This window comes from Stegodyphus dumicola, chromosome 8 (genome assembly GCF_044657685.1).
Source record: "Stegodyphus dumicola isolate Sdum_Otavi_A_Nest chromosome 8, ASM4465768v1".
Taxonomy (NCBI): Eukaryota; Metazoa; Arthropoda; class Arachnida; order Araneae; family Eresidae; genus Stegodyphus; species Stegodyphus dumicola.
In genome coordinates, this window is record NC_140775.1 from 34,896,869 (window position 1) to 34,912,498 (window position 15,630).

The following is a 15,630-nucleotide window of genomic DNA, read 5'->3' on the forward strand; positions in this document are numbered from 1 at the left end:
AAAAAGCAGCATGAGGAAAGTTTTGAAGCTGCTGCTTTTAAAAGGAAGAAACTAAATTAGAATCTGAATTGACAGTTTAAGAAGTTTTTACTGTTCAGTTCTGTCTGTGAAAAAGTACATTAGTTATTGCTGAAAAATTGTTGCTTATCTCTTAGAACAATAGTTATACCCACGAGTAGCTGAATGGTTAAGGTTACTGAATGCTAAGAGTACATTTTCTGTTCTTTTTCTGAACATGCTGTCTACATGGTTGGTTTTTGTTTTTTTAGTTTTTTTTACGTATAATGTGAATACAAGCCAGTTCTCATTAGTCCTTCACCATGAGCAGATAGCACTTTTGAGCTTTGTGATAGTCAACTAACCAAACTGTTATGAATATTAGATAATAAGCTTAACATTAGTGAAGATCTTTCTCGTAAATTTGACATGGAATATCTCTTGGTCTGCTAAATCAAATTTACTTTTGTGTGACCTTAAATCAGAGGCACCAATCGTGAATCTGCTTTGGCGTGTTTTAAGAATTATAAATGAAAAATTTATTGCTACTGTGGAAGAATGCTCAACTAATATTTACCTTACTAATCAATTCTTATAGTATTGTAATGGCTTGCTCTGTTGCAAATTTTTTGCTAACCAGAAACTTTCAGTACTGCATTTCCTTTAATTGTGTTTTTGTTTATGCCGTTTCAGTTATAATTCTTATAATCATAGGGATAATGAAAGTATTTAATTACTTTATATTTAAGAAATAATTAAGTTTTTTTTATTTATGGTAATATTTTGCACAGATTATAAAGTAAACATTTCACACAAGAGAGCATATATTTTCGGGAATATTGTTTAAAGTAAAAATGATATCAGTTTTTAAACATTATATATATATATTAAGAAAATAAAATCAGGCTCTAGTGTAGAATTGGGTGTCCCTTTGATAAGCGACTTTTTTTTTTTTTTTTTTTTTTTGACTATGAAACCTTGCTTCAGGTTACCATGATAGTTTTAACTTTGTTTTAGCTTCCTTATTTAAATGAAAATAGATTGATGTGTACATGGACAAATTTAAGGCAGTGCGCAATGCCTAGTTTGTGCAATTCTAGGATGCTTTTTTAAGTGAAAACATATCGATGTGTACATGGACACAGAGTTCGTGCAATTCTTTTTTTTTTTTCCTTTTACTTATTACATGCTCCGCCTTTAGGCACTACAGGAAAAGGAGGAATGCCCCGTGGAGGTCTTGGTAAAATCCTAATGCTAAAGAAAAATACACAACAGTACATTTATAACAAATTTTATTACAGCATCTTTACACATATCATTATAACTGAAATCCGACACACAATTTATTCTGTGTTGACACAAAAGAAATACAGTGCAAGAATATAAAACTCGATCATTATAAGAAATGAACATTCGTAATATGAATCATTTATTATCTTCATAATAAATGGTTTTCTCTTCTTTTAATGCAATATTCAGGTATAGAATCCAGTACAGTTCTGTTATGGGGAAGCCATCGGCAAATTTTTTGCTAAACTCGCCAAGAGACTGGTTCATATGAAGTCGCCAATGTTTACTTCTAAAGTCATTATAATGTTAACTTTTTTAAGAAAATGTAAAAGAATGTCTTTTCAAAATTGGCAATGAGAATGCAAATTCCAAAGACGTAATGGTCACTTGTATTTCAATCAACAGGCCTTCAACACAAGTTTCCCATATTCTATTATAAAATCTCTGGTTTTAATGATAATTGTAAGAGAATACATGTCAATATAGAATAATGACAATACACCAATGGCATTTTAGGGGAAAAAAAAAAGTTTGCTTATTATCAATAATTAAATTTACAGTTATATGAAATAAAATAAATATACCCATTACATGCATCACAAGGTAATTTGTTTAAGAAATATTTTTCCATTCTTATGATACTCAGTTTCACAATATCCACAATTATCTGGGACATTTTTTTACTTCTTCATCACATAAAGCTCTTGCAATAATCAAAGATCTTTCCATCTATTTTATAATGCTGACGATTTGTTACACAAGACACCACACTGATAAGCACAAATGTATATTACCAAATGAAGAGTTTTTGTTGAAAATAAGGAGGATGAATTATTCTAATACTTATATTTGGAATTAAATCATGCACACAATCAAGTTCTAGATATTCCTTTGTTAATCATTTTCTTTATCATTCAGGACTGATCGATATTCTTGAACAGAGTGGTGTGACAATGGATATTGCACATATTTTTTAGTCCACAAAGCACCAATTCTTAACTTCAATAAACTAAGATATATCCTATGCATTTTTACACCTGAGAGCCATTTCATGATAAAAACACTCCTTTCTTCATTATGAATACCTGAAACAAACAAACAAAAAAAAAACAGAACAAATTTATTTTTTAGTCTTTAAAATCATATATCATATAACTATTATACAGGTGAAATGTTATAAAGACCTATGTATGTAACTTTGTAAAGACTTATAACTTAATATCATGATATATTTATAGAGCTTGGGTCAAAATTATTATTATGAAATATAATTATTGCTGTATGTCTCTTTTTCTTTTTAATAAACAACAAGGTGTTAGCCGAGGTTTCCAAGCCTTGTTACCAAAGTGTACGTGGTAGAGCCTTATCATGTCAGGAAAAGTGCAATGATAGAAAAGGATACCGGACGTCCCTTGCAGTCACACTTCATCATTCTTTATTTAATTATTTCAATAACTTTTCAAACTTTTAGTCTATTTGCTTATTTTTCATGTTCCAAAACGAAAAGTCCCTAGGCCATTTCCAAGTCGTTTTCCAGTAGAAGCAGTCCGAATAATTCTATCTTTGGATTTCTTAACAGTGAGATTTTTTATGGGGTGGGGTAGTTAGCCCCACACCCAACCCCCAACCTGGAGGACCAGTTCCCTGATATAATCCCCAGGGGCAAGGTGCCCGGCTATACCCCCAGACGCTGGGTACCCATTTTAGTCGCCTTTTACGACATGTATAAGCTACATTGGGACTATTCTTTCACACCCGGTCACCACACGGGTATATTAGAAGATTGATTTGTGCTTATTCACTGTGAATAATGTGAAGAGCAAATATTACTTGAGCTGAACATGTAGTACTATCCAGAAAGTGTCCATACAATTATTGCATAAATAGAAATATTAGAGTTAGATTGTGCAGAAAAAAGACATTATAGAATTTGTCTTCTTTCTACACTACTACACTATGCCATGTAATATGTTCTTTCTACACTACTGCACTATGCCATGTAATATGTTCTTTCTACACTACTACACTATGCCATGTAATTGCAAGATACAAAATCTTAAATAATAAAGAACATTTTAAGAAACACAATTGAAATACAAAATAGAAACTTTGGGAACTTGAGAAGTAACTGAGTATAAAGAAAATTTTAAATAATATAAAATCTTCAGTAATACCGAAAACTTGGTTAAATAACTAAATAAGCAAAGAATAATATCTACAAGTCCAGAATAAATTATGATATTTAGCATTTAAATGTATAATAAATATGCTTCTTAAATCTCAGCTGCTCAGCAACGATGACACGTTGATATTTAGCAAAGGCGCTTGTAAATACAATATAGAAATTTCAGGACCTTGAGAAGTAACTTAGTATAAAACAAATTAAAAATTATATAAAATCTTGAGTAATATTAAAAACTTGGTTAAATAAGCAAAGAATAATATATACAAGTCCAAAATAAATTTTGGTATAAAGCAATTTAAATGTATAACAAACATGCTTCTTAAATCTCAGCTGCTCACCAAAGATGACAGGTAGATATTTAGCAAAGATGCAGTTTGAGAGAACTTTAAAAATTACTTTTAAAGACAGCATCAATGTTACTTTGCAAGTGTCTGAAGTTTTATTTATTTATTTAATTTTTTTTTTTTTTTTTTTTTTCTTTATTGGACTTAATATTGTCATTTTTCCTATTGCAAAGATTCTTGAGCATGATATTTGTTGATATCCAAATTATCAGTTTGCTTATACTTTCACTTGTATGACCATTATCACAAATAATATCATCTAAGAGCATTTCTTTTAATTCTAAAATTTTAAAAGTCAAATTTGCAACAATTTTCCTCTGATTTTGTTCCAACAAAAAATCTTCATATTCTTCACTACACAGCTTATTTACAATTAAATAATTATACATAATTATATTTACAATAAATGGTTTTAACCACCCGAGTCCACCACGATCAAGATTCTTTATAAGATCATACGTTTGATCATGATTAACTGTGGAATTTATTGTAATGTTTTGTTTGCAGGTACAGCATTTCACTTTCTTTAAAACTGCATGACAACAGTAACCACCCAAATAAGTCAGAACTGGCAGATGGCTACTAATGCCCTTCACATCACTCTCTGTAATATTTAATGATGGGTAATATACTGTATTATCTAATTCTATAATATCATGAAGATTATTATCATATTCAAATGATGTTAAAGGCACAGTAGTATATTTAATAATTAATTCTAACTTAATACTTGATTGTATTCTTAATTTTTTTTCGCATTCTAATAACTGTCTCATTGAAATATGATACTGAGAACCAGAAAGTTGTCTGTATTTACCAAACCAAGCTTCAAGAGCATCAGTCTGAATTTTTCCTGGAAGTATATATTTCATTCCAAGCTCTTCAACACAATATCTAGTCAACTCCAGTATACCATAAGTAGTTTGTTTGAGAGCTGCATGAGTTTCTTTTGTAAGCATGCCTGTTGAACATTTCATTGATTCCCATGCATCTAACCAGTTAAAAAACTGATTGAGGAAAATAACTTTTGGATCAGAATCATCTGCTGTTAATGGCTTCATAAATTCACTCTTTTGATGTATACCTTTAAACATAGTTTTAACATTCATAATATCCCACCATTTGCATATTATGGATATAAACTCAGATGTATCTGAATAGTGTGGTATTTCATGCAAAGGACCCAAATGAATCAGACCTTCAATAGTAAATTTATTGAAAATCTTAAGAACCAGTTTAATGTTTTGTTTCTCTAAATTAGAAGGTGAAAGACTTTTTAGAGTTAAACCATTAGAAATGTAATCAGTTGGTCATTTTCAATTTCATGTGGCTTTCTCAAAGACATAAATGAAGCAGTTTTGAAGTGCTTCTTTGAAAGATCTTCAATATTTGGAAAAACATACATGTACCAGGATTTTTCTGGTTCAACTAATTGTTCCTTATATTTTTAAATAAATGAACTGCATCTATTATGTAGAAATAGGCCTATTCCCATTCATTGGATGTTTGTAAACAAATGAATTACGTGGTGGATTTGAAAACAAACTCATGGCTTTTCTATTTATTGCATTGTTGTCTGTAATAACACAAATAACAATAATTCCCATATTTTCAAGACCTCTAATCACTTTTTTAATTACATAATGTAATGTTTCAAAATTTATTGTGTTAACAGGCATAATATGTACTACCTCTTTGAATGAAGATTCCAAACTGGATATCATAAAAGCAAATGCACTGGTGGACGGACTGGAAGAATCAAATGCAGCCCCAACGACAAAGCCTCCTTTGTAATCAAAATATGGCTGAACATAAATTTCATCTACCAAAAGAATCACTTTTCTTTCTCGATCCTCAAGGAAAGTTACACGATTTTTTATATATTTAAAAAAATTTTCATCAATAGTTTCATTACATGGTGACAATACTAAATTGCTACAAATTTTTTTTAAAGTCGGAGGATGAGGCATAATAATACTGCCACTATCCCTTCAAAATTTATATGCATGTGGTGATATAGTATTTAACAAGCATGCTAACACTAATACTTCAGGATTGTATCTAAAATTATTTTTAGGGCAAAGTAAAAGATTCATCTGGTCTTGCAAAAATTTAATAATGCTCTCATTTTTGTCATTAGAGATAGTTTGCAGTAATTCATTAATTATATCAATTGTTATGGTTAATTTTGAATTTAACTCTTTGGTTTGAAGATTAGCCAATTTATCTAAAAGAGTCCTAATTTCATTAAAATTTGTAACTTTATGTGGGAATGTGTAAGGAGATAATTGCATAATAGATTTTTCTTTAATAAATACAGACATTTCTTGATTGTCATTCACAACTAGAGAATAATCAATTGATGGCCCAGGACTAAAAACAATATGAATAAAGCAAACAGTTGAGGTATCTGGAACTGTGTATACATGCCAAAATATCATTAGAACAATTAATTTTCAAATCATTATTATACATTTCATATTCTTTAAGGCTTTCACGCAATGCTTTCTGTAAATTATGGCACTAGAGGGCAGTTTTTTTTTTTTTTTTTTTTTTTTTTTTTTTGCATCAGGATCTTCTCGTACAATGGTGCTACTTTTTGAACTGTATACAGATGGATAGTCCTTAAATATCGATGGCACTGTATTTTCTTTTAATCTACGCACCTAAAGTGGAGCAGAAATTAAAATTCCATTTTTAGAATCAAATGCTGAAGCTTCAACTTTAAAATCACTTTCCTTGAAATGCAATTCACAAACCTTTAGAGGAAAAAAAAAAAAAAAACCCTTATGTTAATAGTAATAGTTTAAAAATCAGAGGGTTCATTCTGAGCATTTGTAGTAAAGAATATTCATTTCACAGATAGAACCAGAGAATATTTGCAGTGATTAAAGCTCTATTTCAATCCTTTATTTCTGTATATCCTGGTTTATGTAACAAAATATTATCATTTAAAAATTTCTGAATGAACCCTTATATGTAATTAGAATCTACACTGTTAATTAATAACTCTACTTTACTTACCTTTGAACTCTTTTTGGGTGAAAAGTCTTTCCGTTGGATTGCAGAAAACCAGTCTCTCTTCAAATCTTCATTTTTAGGAAAGGAGAATACAGACACTTTTGGTCCTGTTGAGTAGTTTCCTTTACATACACACACATCTTTGGTACACAGCATCTACTTGGCATTTTAATAACTGAAATGTTTTTATTTAAATTAATATATAAAAAGGAGTAAATAGTTATGTATAAAATATAAATTAATTATTTTTAAATATAAAAGGGAGTAAATAGTTATAGTGTATAGCTAATGGCATGTAAAATTTTAAGAATAAGCTGTGTTAGCTTATATTATAACATCAAATTTATACAGGTCCATAAAAAAAATGTTTTATTCTGAAACAGATCAGGTAATATAATTATGCAAAGCCCGTTTATTCTACGATGGGCTGACACAACATTATTCAAAAAGAAATTATACATAGCACAGCAGCCTTGTCTCTACCAGAAATAGCACATGTATACTAGAACATACGCCTAAAAACGTTGATATAATTAGAAAAATATAAATTTACAGAAGTAAAGGAATGTATTCTTACCTCTCTAAAATACATCCAACCTTAAAAAATCAAAGTATTCTGATTCAGCGTTCGCACAACGTAAGAAGCATCAGCAAAGAGCCACTGCATGCGTTCCGAAGTTTATTACTGTGTCTACAGGCTCGACCGGGAGAGGACTAACAGCCATCCAGGAGGTGGACTTCTAATCCTCGTCAAGCGCTCCATCACCCACCACCACACAACACTACCACAGCTTTTAGGCCTCGAAGCCATAGCTATCACAGTCACCAAACTCACCTCACATCCACTCACTGTTATCTCTGCCTATACACCCAGCAACAAAAGATCACAAGCAAATATTGCGCAGGATTTTGAAGCGCTATTCCAACTTAACAGGAAAACAATTATAGGCGGAGACTTCAACGCACACCACCGCGCATGGAACTGCAATCGATCAAACTACCTAGGCTCTGGAATTCACCGATTTGCCAATGAGGCCGGTGTTACCATTGCAGCTCCAGACACCCCAACACGCTACTATGCCAGATCAGCGAATGTTCTGGATTTCTTCCTTCTAAAAGGCTCTCATCACAGATCTATTCAAACCCTCACCGAGTTATCCTCTGACCATAATCCGGTCATGATACAGGTGGGGACTTCTGTTTGTAGCACACCACACAAAAAGGCCTTTATTATTAACTGGGCAGGATATGTCAAAGCCTTAAACAACACCACACTACACATTCCAACAGCCACCACGGGTGATGAGTTAGATGCTTTGGTCCAAGATTTTACCACAAATTTAACAACTGCCTTGGATGCAAATAGCACACCAGTCACTCACAGGCACAAGGCAACAGATCCTGAGCTGAAGAAACTAATCCAAGAAAGAAACGCTGCCAGAAAGGTTTGGCAAAGGTATCGTTTCCCGGCTGATTAAACAACCCTCAATAGACTGAACCATCTGGTCAGGACTCGTACTTACAAACATACACAACGCGACTGGACCAACTATCTCACTTCCCTTTCAGCAGATCAAAGCTCTGTAGGGAAGGCGACTGCTAAACTCAAGAGATGCCACACCAATATTCCGCCCCTAAACGGCCAACAAAATATTGCCCTCACAGAAATTGAGAAAGCTGAGTCACTAGCTGATCACTATGCTTCTCAATTTTGCACAAACAACATTTCTCACCCTCAACAGAACACCTTGTTAACACCACACTAACAGAATTCCTTTCAAAGCCACGCACGAACAACATCACTCCTGTCAGACCCTCGGAGGTCTATGGCTACATTGAAAAACTGCTGGTCAAGAAAAGCCCTGGCATCGACAAGATCTCTAACAAAATGATCAGATGTATGGGAATTCTCATGCTGCTAAAACTTACATCCATCATCAACGACATACTAAGACTGGGATACTATCCAATGCCATGGAAGACTGCTATTATTGTACCTATTCTTAAGCCTGGAAAGCTTCCTGCAGAACCAGCCTCCTACAGACCAATTAGTCTTCTGTCATCGCTCAGCAAGGTGGCTGAGCACATCATCCTGACAAGACTTCAAGCCTACATGGACCTAAAAAATCTCATCATTCCTCAACAACATGGTTTCAGGAAAAAACATTCCTCTGTCCACCAGCTGTACCGGGTGACGGATTACATCTCTAAAGGACTGCAGGAGCGGCAGACCACAGGTGCCATCTTTCTTGATGTAGCTAAGGCCTTTGATCGTGTCTGGCTGGAGGGCCTCATGCACAAAATTATCTCTCTGGGATTCCCACATTACATTACAGCCATCACCTACTCCTATCTTAAGGATAGACACTTTGTCGTTCGTGTAAACAACACATACTCAACCTCACAGGCTATCAGGGCTGGGGTCCCACAAGGGAGCCTCCTTGGGCCCATCTACTATAATATATACACGAACGACATCCCACAAACACCACACACCACCCTGGCTATGTACGCTGACGACACAGCAATACTCTCAAAAAATGCATCTCCTGGTCCAGTTATACAAGCGCTCCAATCTCACATCCACACACTCGAGTCCTGGCTCACTGCCTGGAAATTCAAAATCAATGTGGACAAGTCGGAGGCGATCTGGTTTACGAAAAGAGTCAACATCGACTTGGAAGACTCCATCCTCATGTATAACACCCATGTACAGTGGACTAGGCAAGCCCGATACCTAGGCATCACTTTAGATAGGCGGCTCACATGGACCCCACACATCACACAACTTATTGCCAAGTTCCGTGCTCGTAAACGAACACTTACCCCCTTAATTAGCCGGAACTGCGTTCTCTCTATTGATAATAAGCTGCTCATTTACAAGACCCTTTTGCGTCCCATACTTTCTTATGCCTGCCCTGTTTGGGGATATACCAGCAATACTAATATTAACAATCTGCAAGTCTTGCAGAATGTTACACTTAGACAACTTTCCAGAAGCCGTTGGTTTATAAGAAATACGGCCATTCATGAGGAGTTGGAAATACCAACTATCTCAAATTATTTTGCACTGCTTGCAGAAAAATTTTACCAAAATATTCCTAATGTTAATAATAACTCAATTACTGTACCTCACTATGACTACTCACTTGATATTAATAGCAAGCGGCCGCTTGCGATTCTAAGACATCTAAATTAATTCATTTTTTATAACCAAATTATGTAAACACCCTCCCTTACTTGAGTTTTGTTTTGTTTGATTTATGATTTCTTTTGATATGACTTGATTTGTACTGCTGCCTGACTTATATATCTGTATATAGTGTACATATTTCCTACTTTATCTCTTATGTATGTTTTCCTTATTCTGTATATTAGGTTGTAGGAAAAAATTTCACCCGGAAAAAAGGGAAACGGAAAGAATATCCCCGGAAAATAAGGAACGGAAAAAATGTCACCCTTCATTTGCAATGGGAAATATAAGGCATGTTTAGAAAGATCGCCAAGCTGGGTGATAAAAGTTTTATCTCAACAACCGTAACTTCGGATGACCGGAAACATGTGCGAGTAGAAGCAAGATGTGTTGCTGCTTGTTTCTTCCATGGAGCCTACCTCCATGGTTTCTTCGTTTAAGGTTAAAAATAGAGGGTTGTTTAGAGGGAAAAGCTTTCGTGATGGAAGCCAGGGGGGAAGGCGGGTTGTCCAGCGTCGGTCATTGTCAGGTCTTTAGTAATTACTCTCCTCGCACCGCATGTAGTTATAGCCTTAAGCTGCGGTTTAGTGAAACATTTATTGACGCACAACAGAAAACTAATTCATCCTGAACTTTGGTATAAGAAACAGTTGTAGATGCAATTTACGGTTATGCAATTAAGTTACGGTTTGCGATAAGAATAGGACTAAATTTTTTACCTAATTAATTTTCGCATAATTTTTTTTTTCTCATTTGATTTTAATTAAAAGTAACGCATCTGCACAGGAAACAATTGTTTAATTTTGCACTTAAGTTTGAAAACAAGAATACCACAGTTATTAAAATTAAGAGGTTTATTTCAAAATTATTAGTCCCTAAGGGACTAATGTTTTCATTTTGCGATTTTGCTTCGAATCACTCTGAATGTCCGTTTCACTTTTCAAACTGTTGCCACCAAGTATTGTGATAAAATAATGGTACCTAGAGCCATCGAGTTTCGAATGACGTAATCCTACTGCGAATATGGGCAACTGGAAGCCTAAATTTGGAATTTGTTTTATTATCGATTTTATATTTTGTAACAAATTTTTGATTAACAAATTCAAGAATTTCAAAGCGAGCCCTTGCAATGTTGTACAGAAAAAACATTTTTATCTCCAGCGCGTGAGACTGTGAATCGGAAATTTTAAAAATGTGCTCAATTTAAAGTTATTTTGCGATACTGCTCTTGAACTGAATTTTATGGTTTAAGTGCGAAGAATATGATATTTAATAAATAAAGGTAACACACAAAATGTTAAAAAAAAAGGCCCCTTTGGACGTAATTTAAAATCTGAAACCTTCCAGATTTTTTATTTTGCTAAAATTTTAAAATCTAATTCAAATGGATCCTATAACCACGCGATCTGGATTTAAACATTTAATATGCAATGAACCCTCTTATTGCGACCTCTTCCAAAATAATTTCTCAGAGTAGAAATTAACACTTGTACCGAGCATTATCTTTTTAAGACGACCACTTCCACCAAAGACCAAAATAATTAGAAACGTGGATGATCGTATTAGAGAGGATTTAATGCATTTTACAATGCACCAATGCGTAATCTATTCAGAGCCGGACCATCTAGTAGCCCATAAACGATTGGCGACCATCTCCTTAAGACGATCACTTCCAAAAGTGACAGGCATTTTTATAGGTATAAACAAACGCTTGCACTGAATTTCATCTTTCTAGGGTGGTGATCTTCACAGAATACCAAAAATCAACTAGAAACATGGATGGATTAGGATTATTTAATTATGGCAAAGCGCATGAGGGCTATCTACCTAAAGGGAGGGATGCCTTCGTGGAGAACTTTCTAAGGGAAACTGGCTCGTATACATATTACACATGGGGAAAACCACGAAAGTGCCCATGCAGCCAGCCCATTCGCGGTATTGGAATCTCGGACCAAACTACCAGTGTTCAGCGTCTTTACCGCTTGGCCGCTGATAGGCTGAAATCTGATGGATGGCTGATGGATATCTCAGAAAGGATTTTTACTTATAGTAGTTATATTAATTACAATTACGTGTAAAGCTTATGGAAACTTAAAAGTGGCCGAGCGGTTAAGTTGCTGAATACCCTGGTTGTTAGATCTGGGTTCGATTCCTAGCAAAGCAGCTTTTCGTGGTTTTTCCCCTATATAACGTGGTTACGAGCTAGTTTTCCTTAGGAAGCCCTCCACGAAGGCAACCATTCTCTTAGGCAGATAACTTTCGTGCACTTTGTTATAGTCAAGTAAATCAAACCAAATTAAAGAAGCTTATTCATTCTACTCTCCAAATTGAGCTCCAAATAAGTCATACGTGAAAGCTTTTCGTATTCATAACATAAGTATCAAAACGGAAAATTAAATAAATTTAATTATTTAACTTGGTTATCTAGAATTCCAGTTTTTAATTTATCTCTTGTTTCCAAAAATCTGAGCATGAATAATGGTGTAATAAAGCATAGACCAATAACTTTGAAATTCAGAGAATAACTTAAATGGCCTTTAACCACTAGCAGCCGAGAGGTAAAAATCGTTGAATATTGGTAGTTCGACTGGCGTTCAAACCATGGCGGATGTGCTGCTTACCAGGAAATTTTCGTGTTTTCTCCATGTGTAACATAAATACGAGTCAGTTTCTATCAGAGTATGAAATAATTTTTGTCAACTACCCGCTATAAACAGTTCTCCATGAAGGCATCCATATTCACTTCGGCAGATAATCTTATAGTACTTGGCCATAACCTAAATAATCTGATTTGATGATCATGCTAATTTTTTCTCATACTGAAGCCTGTGATGCTTTAATTAATGTTTTATTTATCATAAACTGTGTTAACTGCTTTAAATTAACCAAATCAGGATTTTTTCTGTTAGATTTCCTTTTTGAAATTTTTGACATCATTTTAGAAGCCTAAATATGTCAGATCGTTAGGAATCGTTTTAGTAAGACGTATTATTTGTAACTGTTTTACATATAAGTACAGAGAATCTCATGACGGCGAACTCTAAAAGTGTTTCCTACAACATAAATAAACAGGCTTTTATACATTTGCCTCTCTAATGCAACCATCTATATAAGTGGCTTAAAAATCGCTTGAAGCGGCCGTTAGTGGTCGCATTAGAAAAGTCTCATTATATTTGCATTTTTGTGGCATTTAATAATTTCAGTTACATGTCTGCCTTATAAATTATAATATTGATTTTTCAAGGTCGTGTAACAACTTTCAATATAAATTAGAATAGTAATAATCTTTTACATTCCATTCGGATTATTGTATTCGTATGAAAGCCTTGAATCAATTGTTGATCATTATTTTGTACGTATGATATTGCAAAAATTTAAAAATTCTTAATTATGATATTTTCCAATATTCGGGCTTTAAATGCCCAAGTTATTTAATTTTATGCCAAGATTTAAACTTTGTGCATTTACAATAAGAAGATCTTGGAACTTTTTAACATCTGAAGGTGGTTAAAACTGGGTGAAATGTGTTGCAGTCGCAGTTCATATGCAAAACCATTCTTGCACTGATTTGTTTTATGCGTAATTTATAGCAATTTCCCTAAGTAACCAAATTTTAGATTTATATAATTTTTTTTTTAAAATTGTGAAAATAAACAAAAAGAAAGGAGAACATTTTTTTTTTCTTACATTATAATTATTTTCAGTTCATCTTTTATGATAAATAGTGTATTTTTCAATTTTCCTCAACTGTCAAATCTTATATTTCTAAATATCTTTAGATTATTTACAGTCCCTGCAATTTTAGAGTTTTTATGTTAAACTCTAAAATAGTTATTAGAAGAATTATTAGAAGCATTTGATGTAATTAATGACGCACGTCGCCCATAGATTCGCAAATTTTGAATTTTCAATATTGTTGCAAGCACTTGAGCAGAAAATTCGTCATTTCTAGCAAATTGAAAATTTTAAAATTCAAAAAATTCAACTCCATCAATCCAATTTTCAGACTCAATTAAAGGCACTGAAGTTATTTAACATTTAAGAACTTTCAGTGATTTAGAACTCCCCGGAATTGGTACTCAAGAAATGATTTCAAAAATGCTCTTCTACATCTATTAATAATTGTTCTATCCCTTGAATAGATAGTATCTACTGCATTTTCTCCTCATTTCTTGTTTGTGGTTATTTGAATCATGGCAAAGCACGGGAACTGTCTGTCTAAGAGAAGGGATGCCTTCGTGGAGGACTTAACGAAGTATGAGAAAGGGAAACTTGATTGTATTTACCTTACACATGAAGAAATAACTAAATTATCTTGCAACCAGCTTGTTTGCTGGGATTTGAGCCCCTGTCGAACTATCAGTGTTAAGCGACCGCCAGAGTCGTAGCTAGGGTTTTCAGCGCCCAGGGACAACTGAAGATTTCGCGCCCCTTACTGTTAACCAGAGAACAGGGTCTCCATTACCTAGCTGACATGATGTCTGCCTTACACGGATTAAAGCCCCTGCCTCCAGAAGCTATTTATTATGACTAAGCAGAATAAGTTTACTGTGGCATACAAGGCCTTCAAGAACAAACATAAGTAACATAGTCATAAAAGACCCTAAAGAAAGCATGTTACAAGTAGTACCTATAGCATTTAAACAATAAACCGAGTATACTTTCATAATTTGTACTGAAAATACGAAATACTTTCAAAACTGAGTCCAACTAATTTAAATAAAAACTATAGTACAAACAAAATATAATACATCCATTACTGCATTATACACAATTAATATCAATTAGATTCACAAATTCAAGAAGAACCATTCAATTTAGAAAAAAAAAAAAAAAAAAAATGCATAAAGATAAACTAAGACAATAATAAACTGCCAAATAAAATTTTTTCATATGAATTCAGAATTAAGAACCAATAACTATGATACCTGAACAATATTATCATAAAATACACTGAACCTGAGATATTATTACAATGCAAAACATAAATTTGGTTTAACAACAAAACCACTCCAAGTAATATAAAAACTCTACATCAGGTTTGCTGGCGACGCGATAGAAATACAGTACAAGAATAATGCCAACATAAATATATGAAAAATTCGATTCCAAAAAAGCACATACATTCAAAAATAAGTCAAAGAAAATTATTATAAAATACTGCCTTAAATGCACATTTTACAATAGAGAACTCAAGTAAAACCAATAAAATTCACAAAAACAGGTCAACTATTCAATTCAGAAAAGTGCGAAAAGGTATACAAAATAATTATTCTAGATTAGGTTTGCTGGCATCGCTAAGACAAATGCAATACTAGAAAAATGCCGACACAAAATTTTACAGAATTTCAAAATCAAAAACAAAATGCATTCAAGATTAAATTAAAGAAAATTAATATAAAATAACTATCAAGAATGCAAATTTTTATAATAGAATGCACAATTAATGCCTATCAAATTCACCAAAGTGAATCAATTCAATTACAAAAGAACGCATTAAAATATGCAAAATAATAAAATTGTCACAAAAATTTTCTGTTAAATTTAATTAACAATTACAAAACTAATAGGCTACAATTAACCGTTACAATTTATAACAG

The 15,630-nt window shown here is 33.3% G+C and overlaps 1 long non-coding RNA gene across 1 annotated transcript; it reads right to left on the reverse strand.

Annotated features, from left to right (window-relative positions):
- Window positions 1–1,272: 1,272 nt before the first annotated feature.
- Window positions 1,273–15,113, reverse strand: LOC146995706 (uncharacterized). Its single transcript, XR_015042541.1, has 3 exons — window positions 14,959–15,113; window positions 6,841–7,012; window positions 1,273–2,372 (listed from the first exon to the last, which is right to left on the reverse strand). It is a non-coding gene; the product is annotated as an uncharacterized LOC146995706 (long non-coding RNA).
- Window positions 15,114–15,630: the final 517 nt, after the last annotated feature.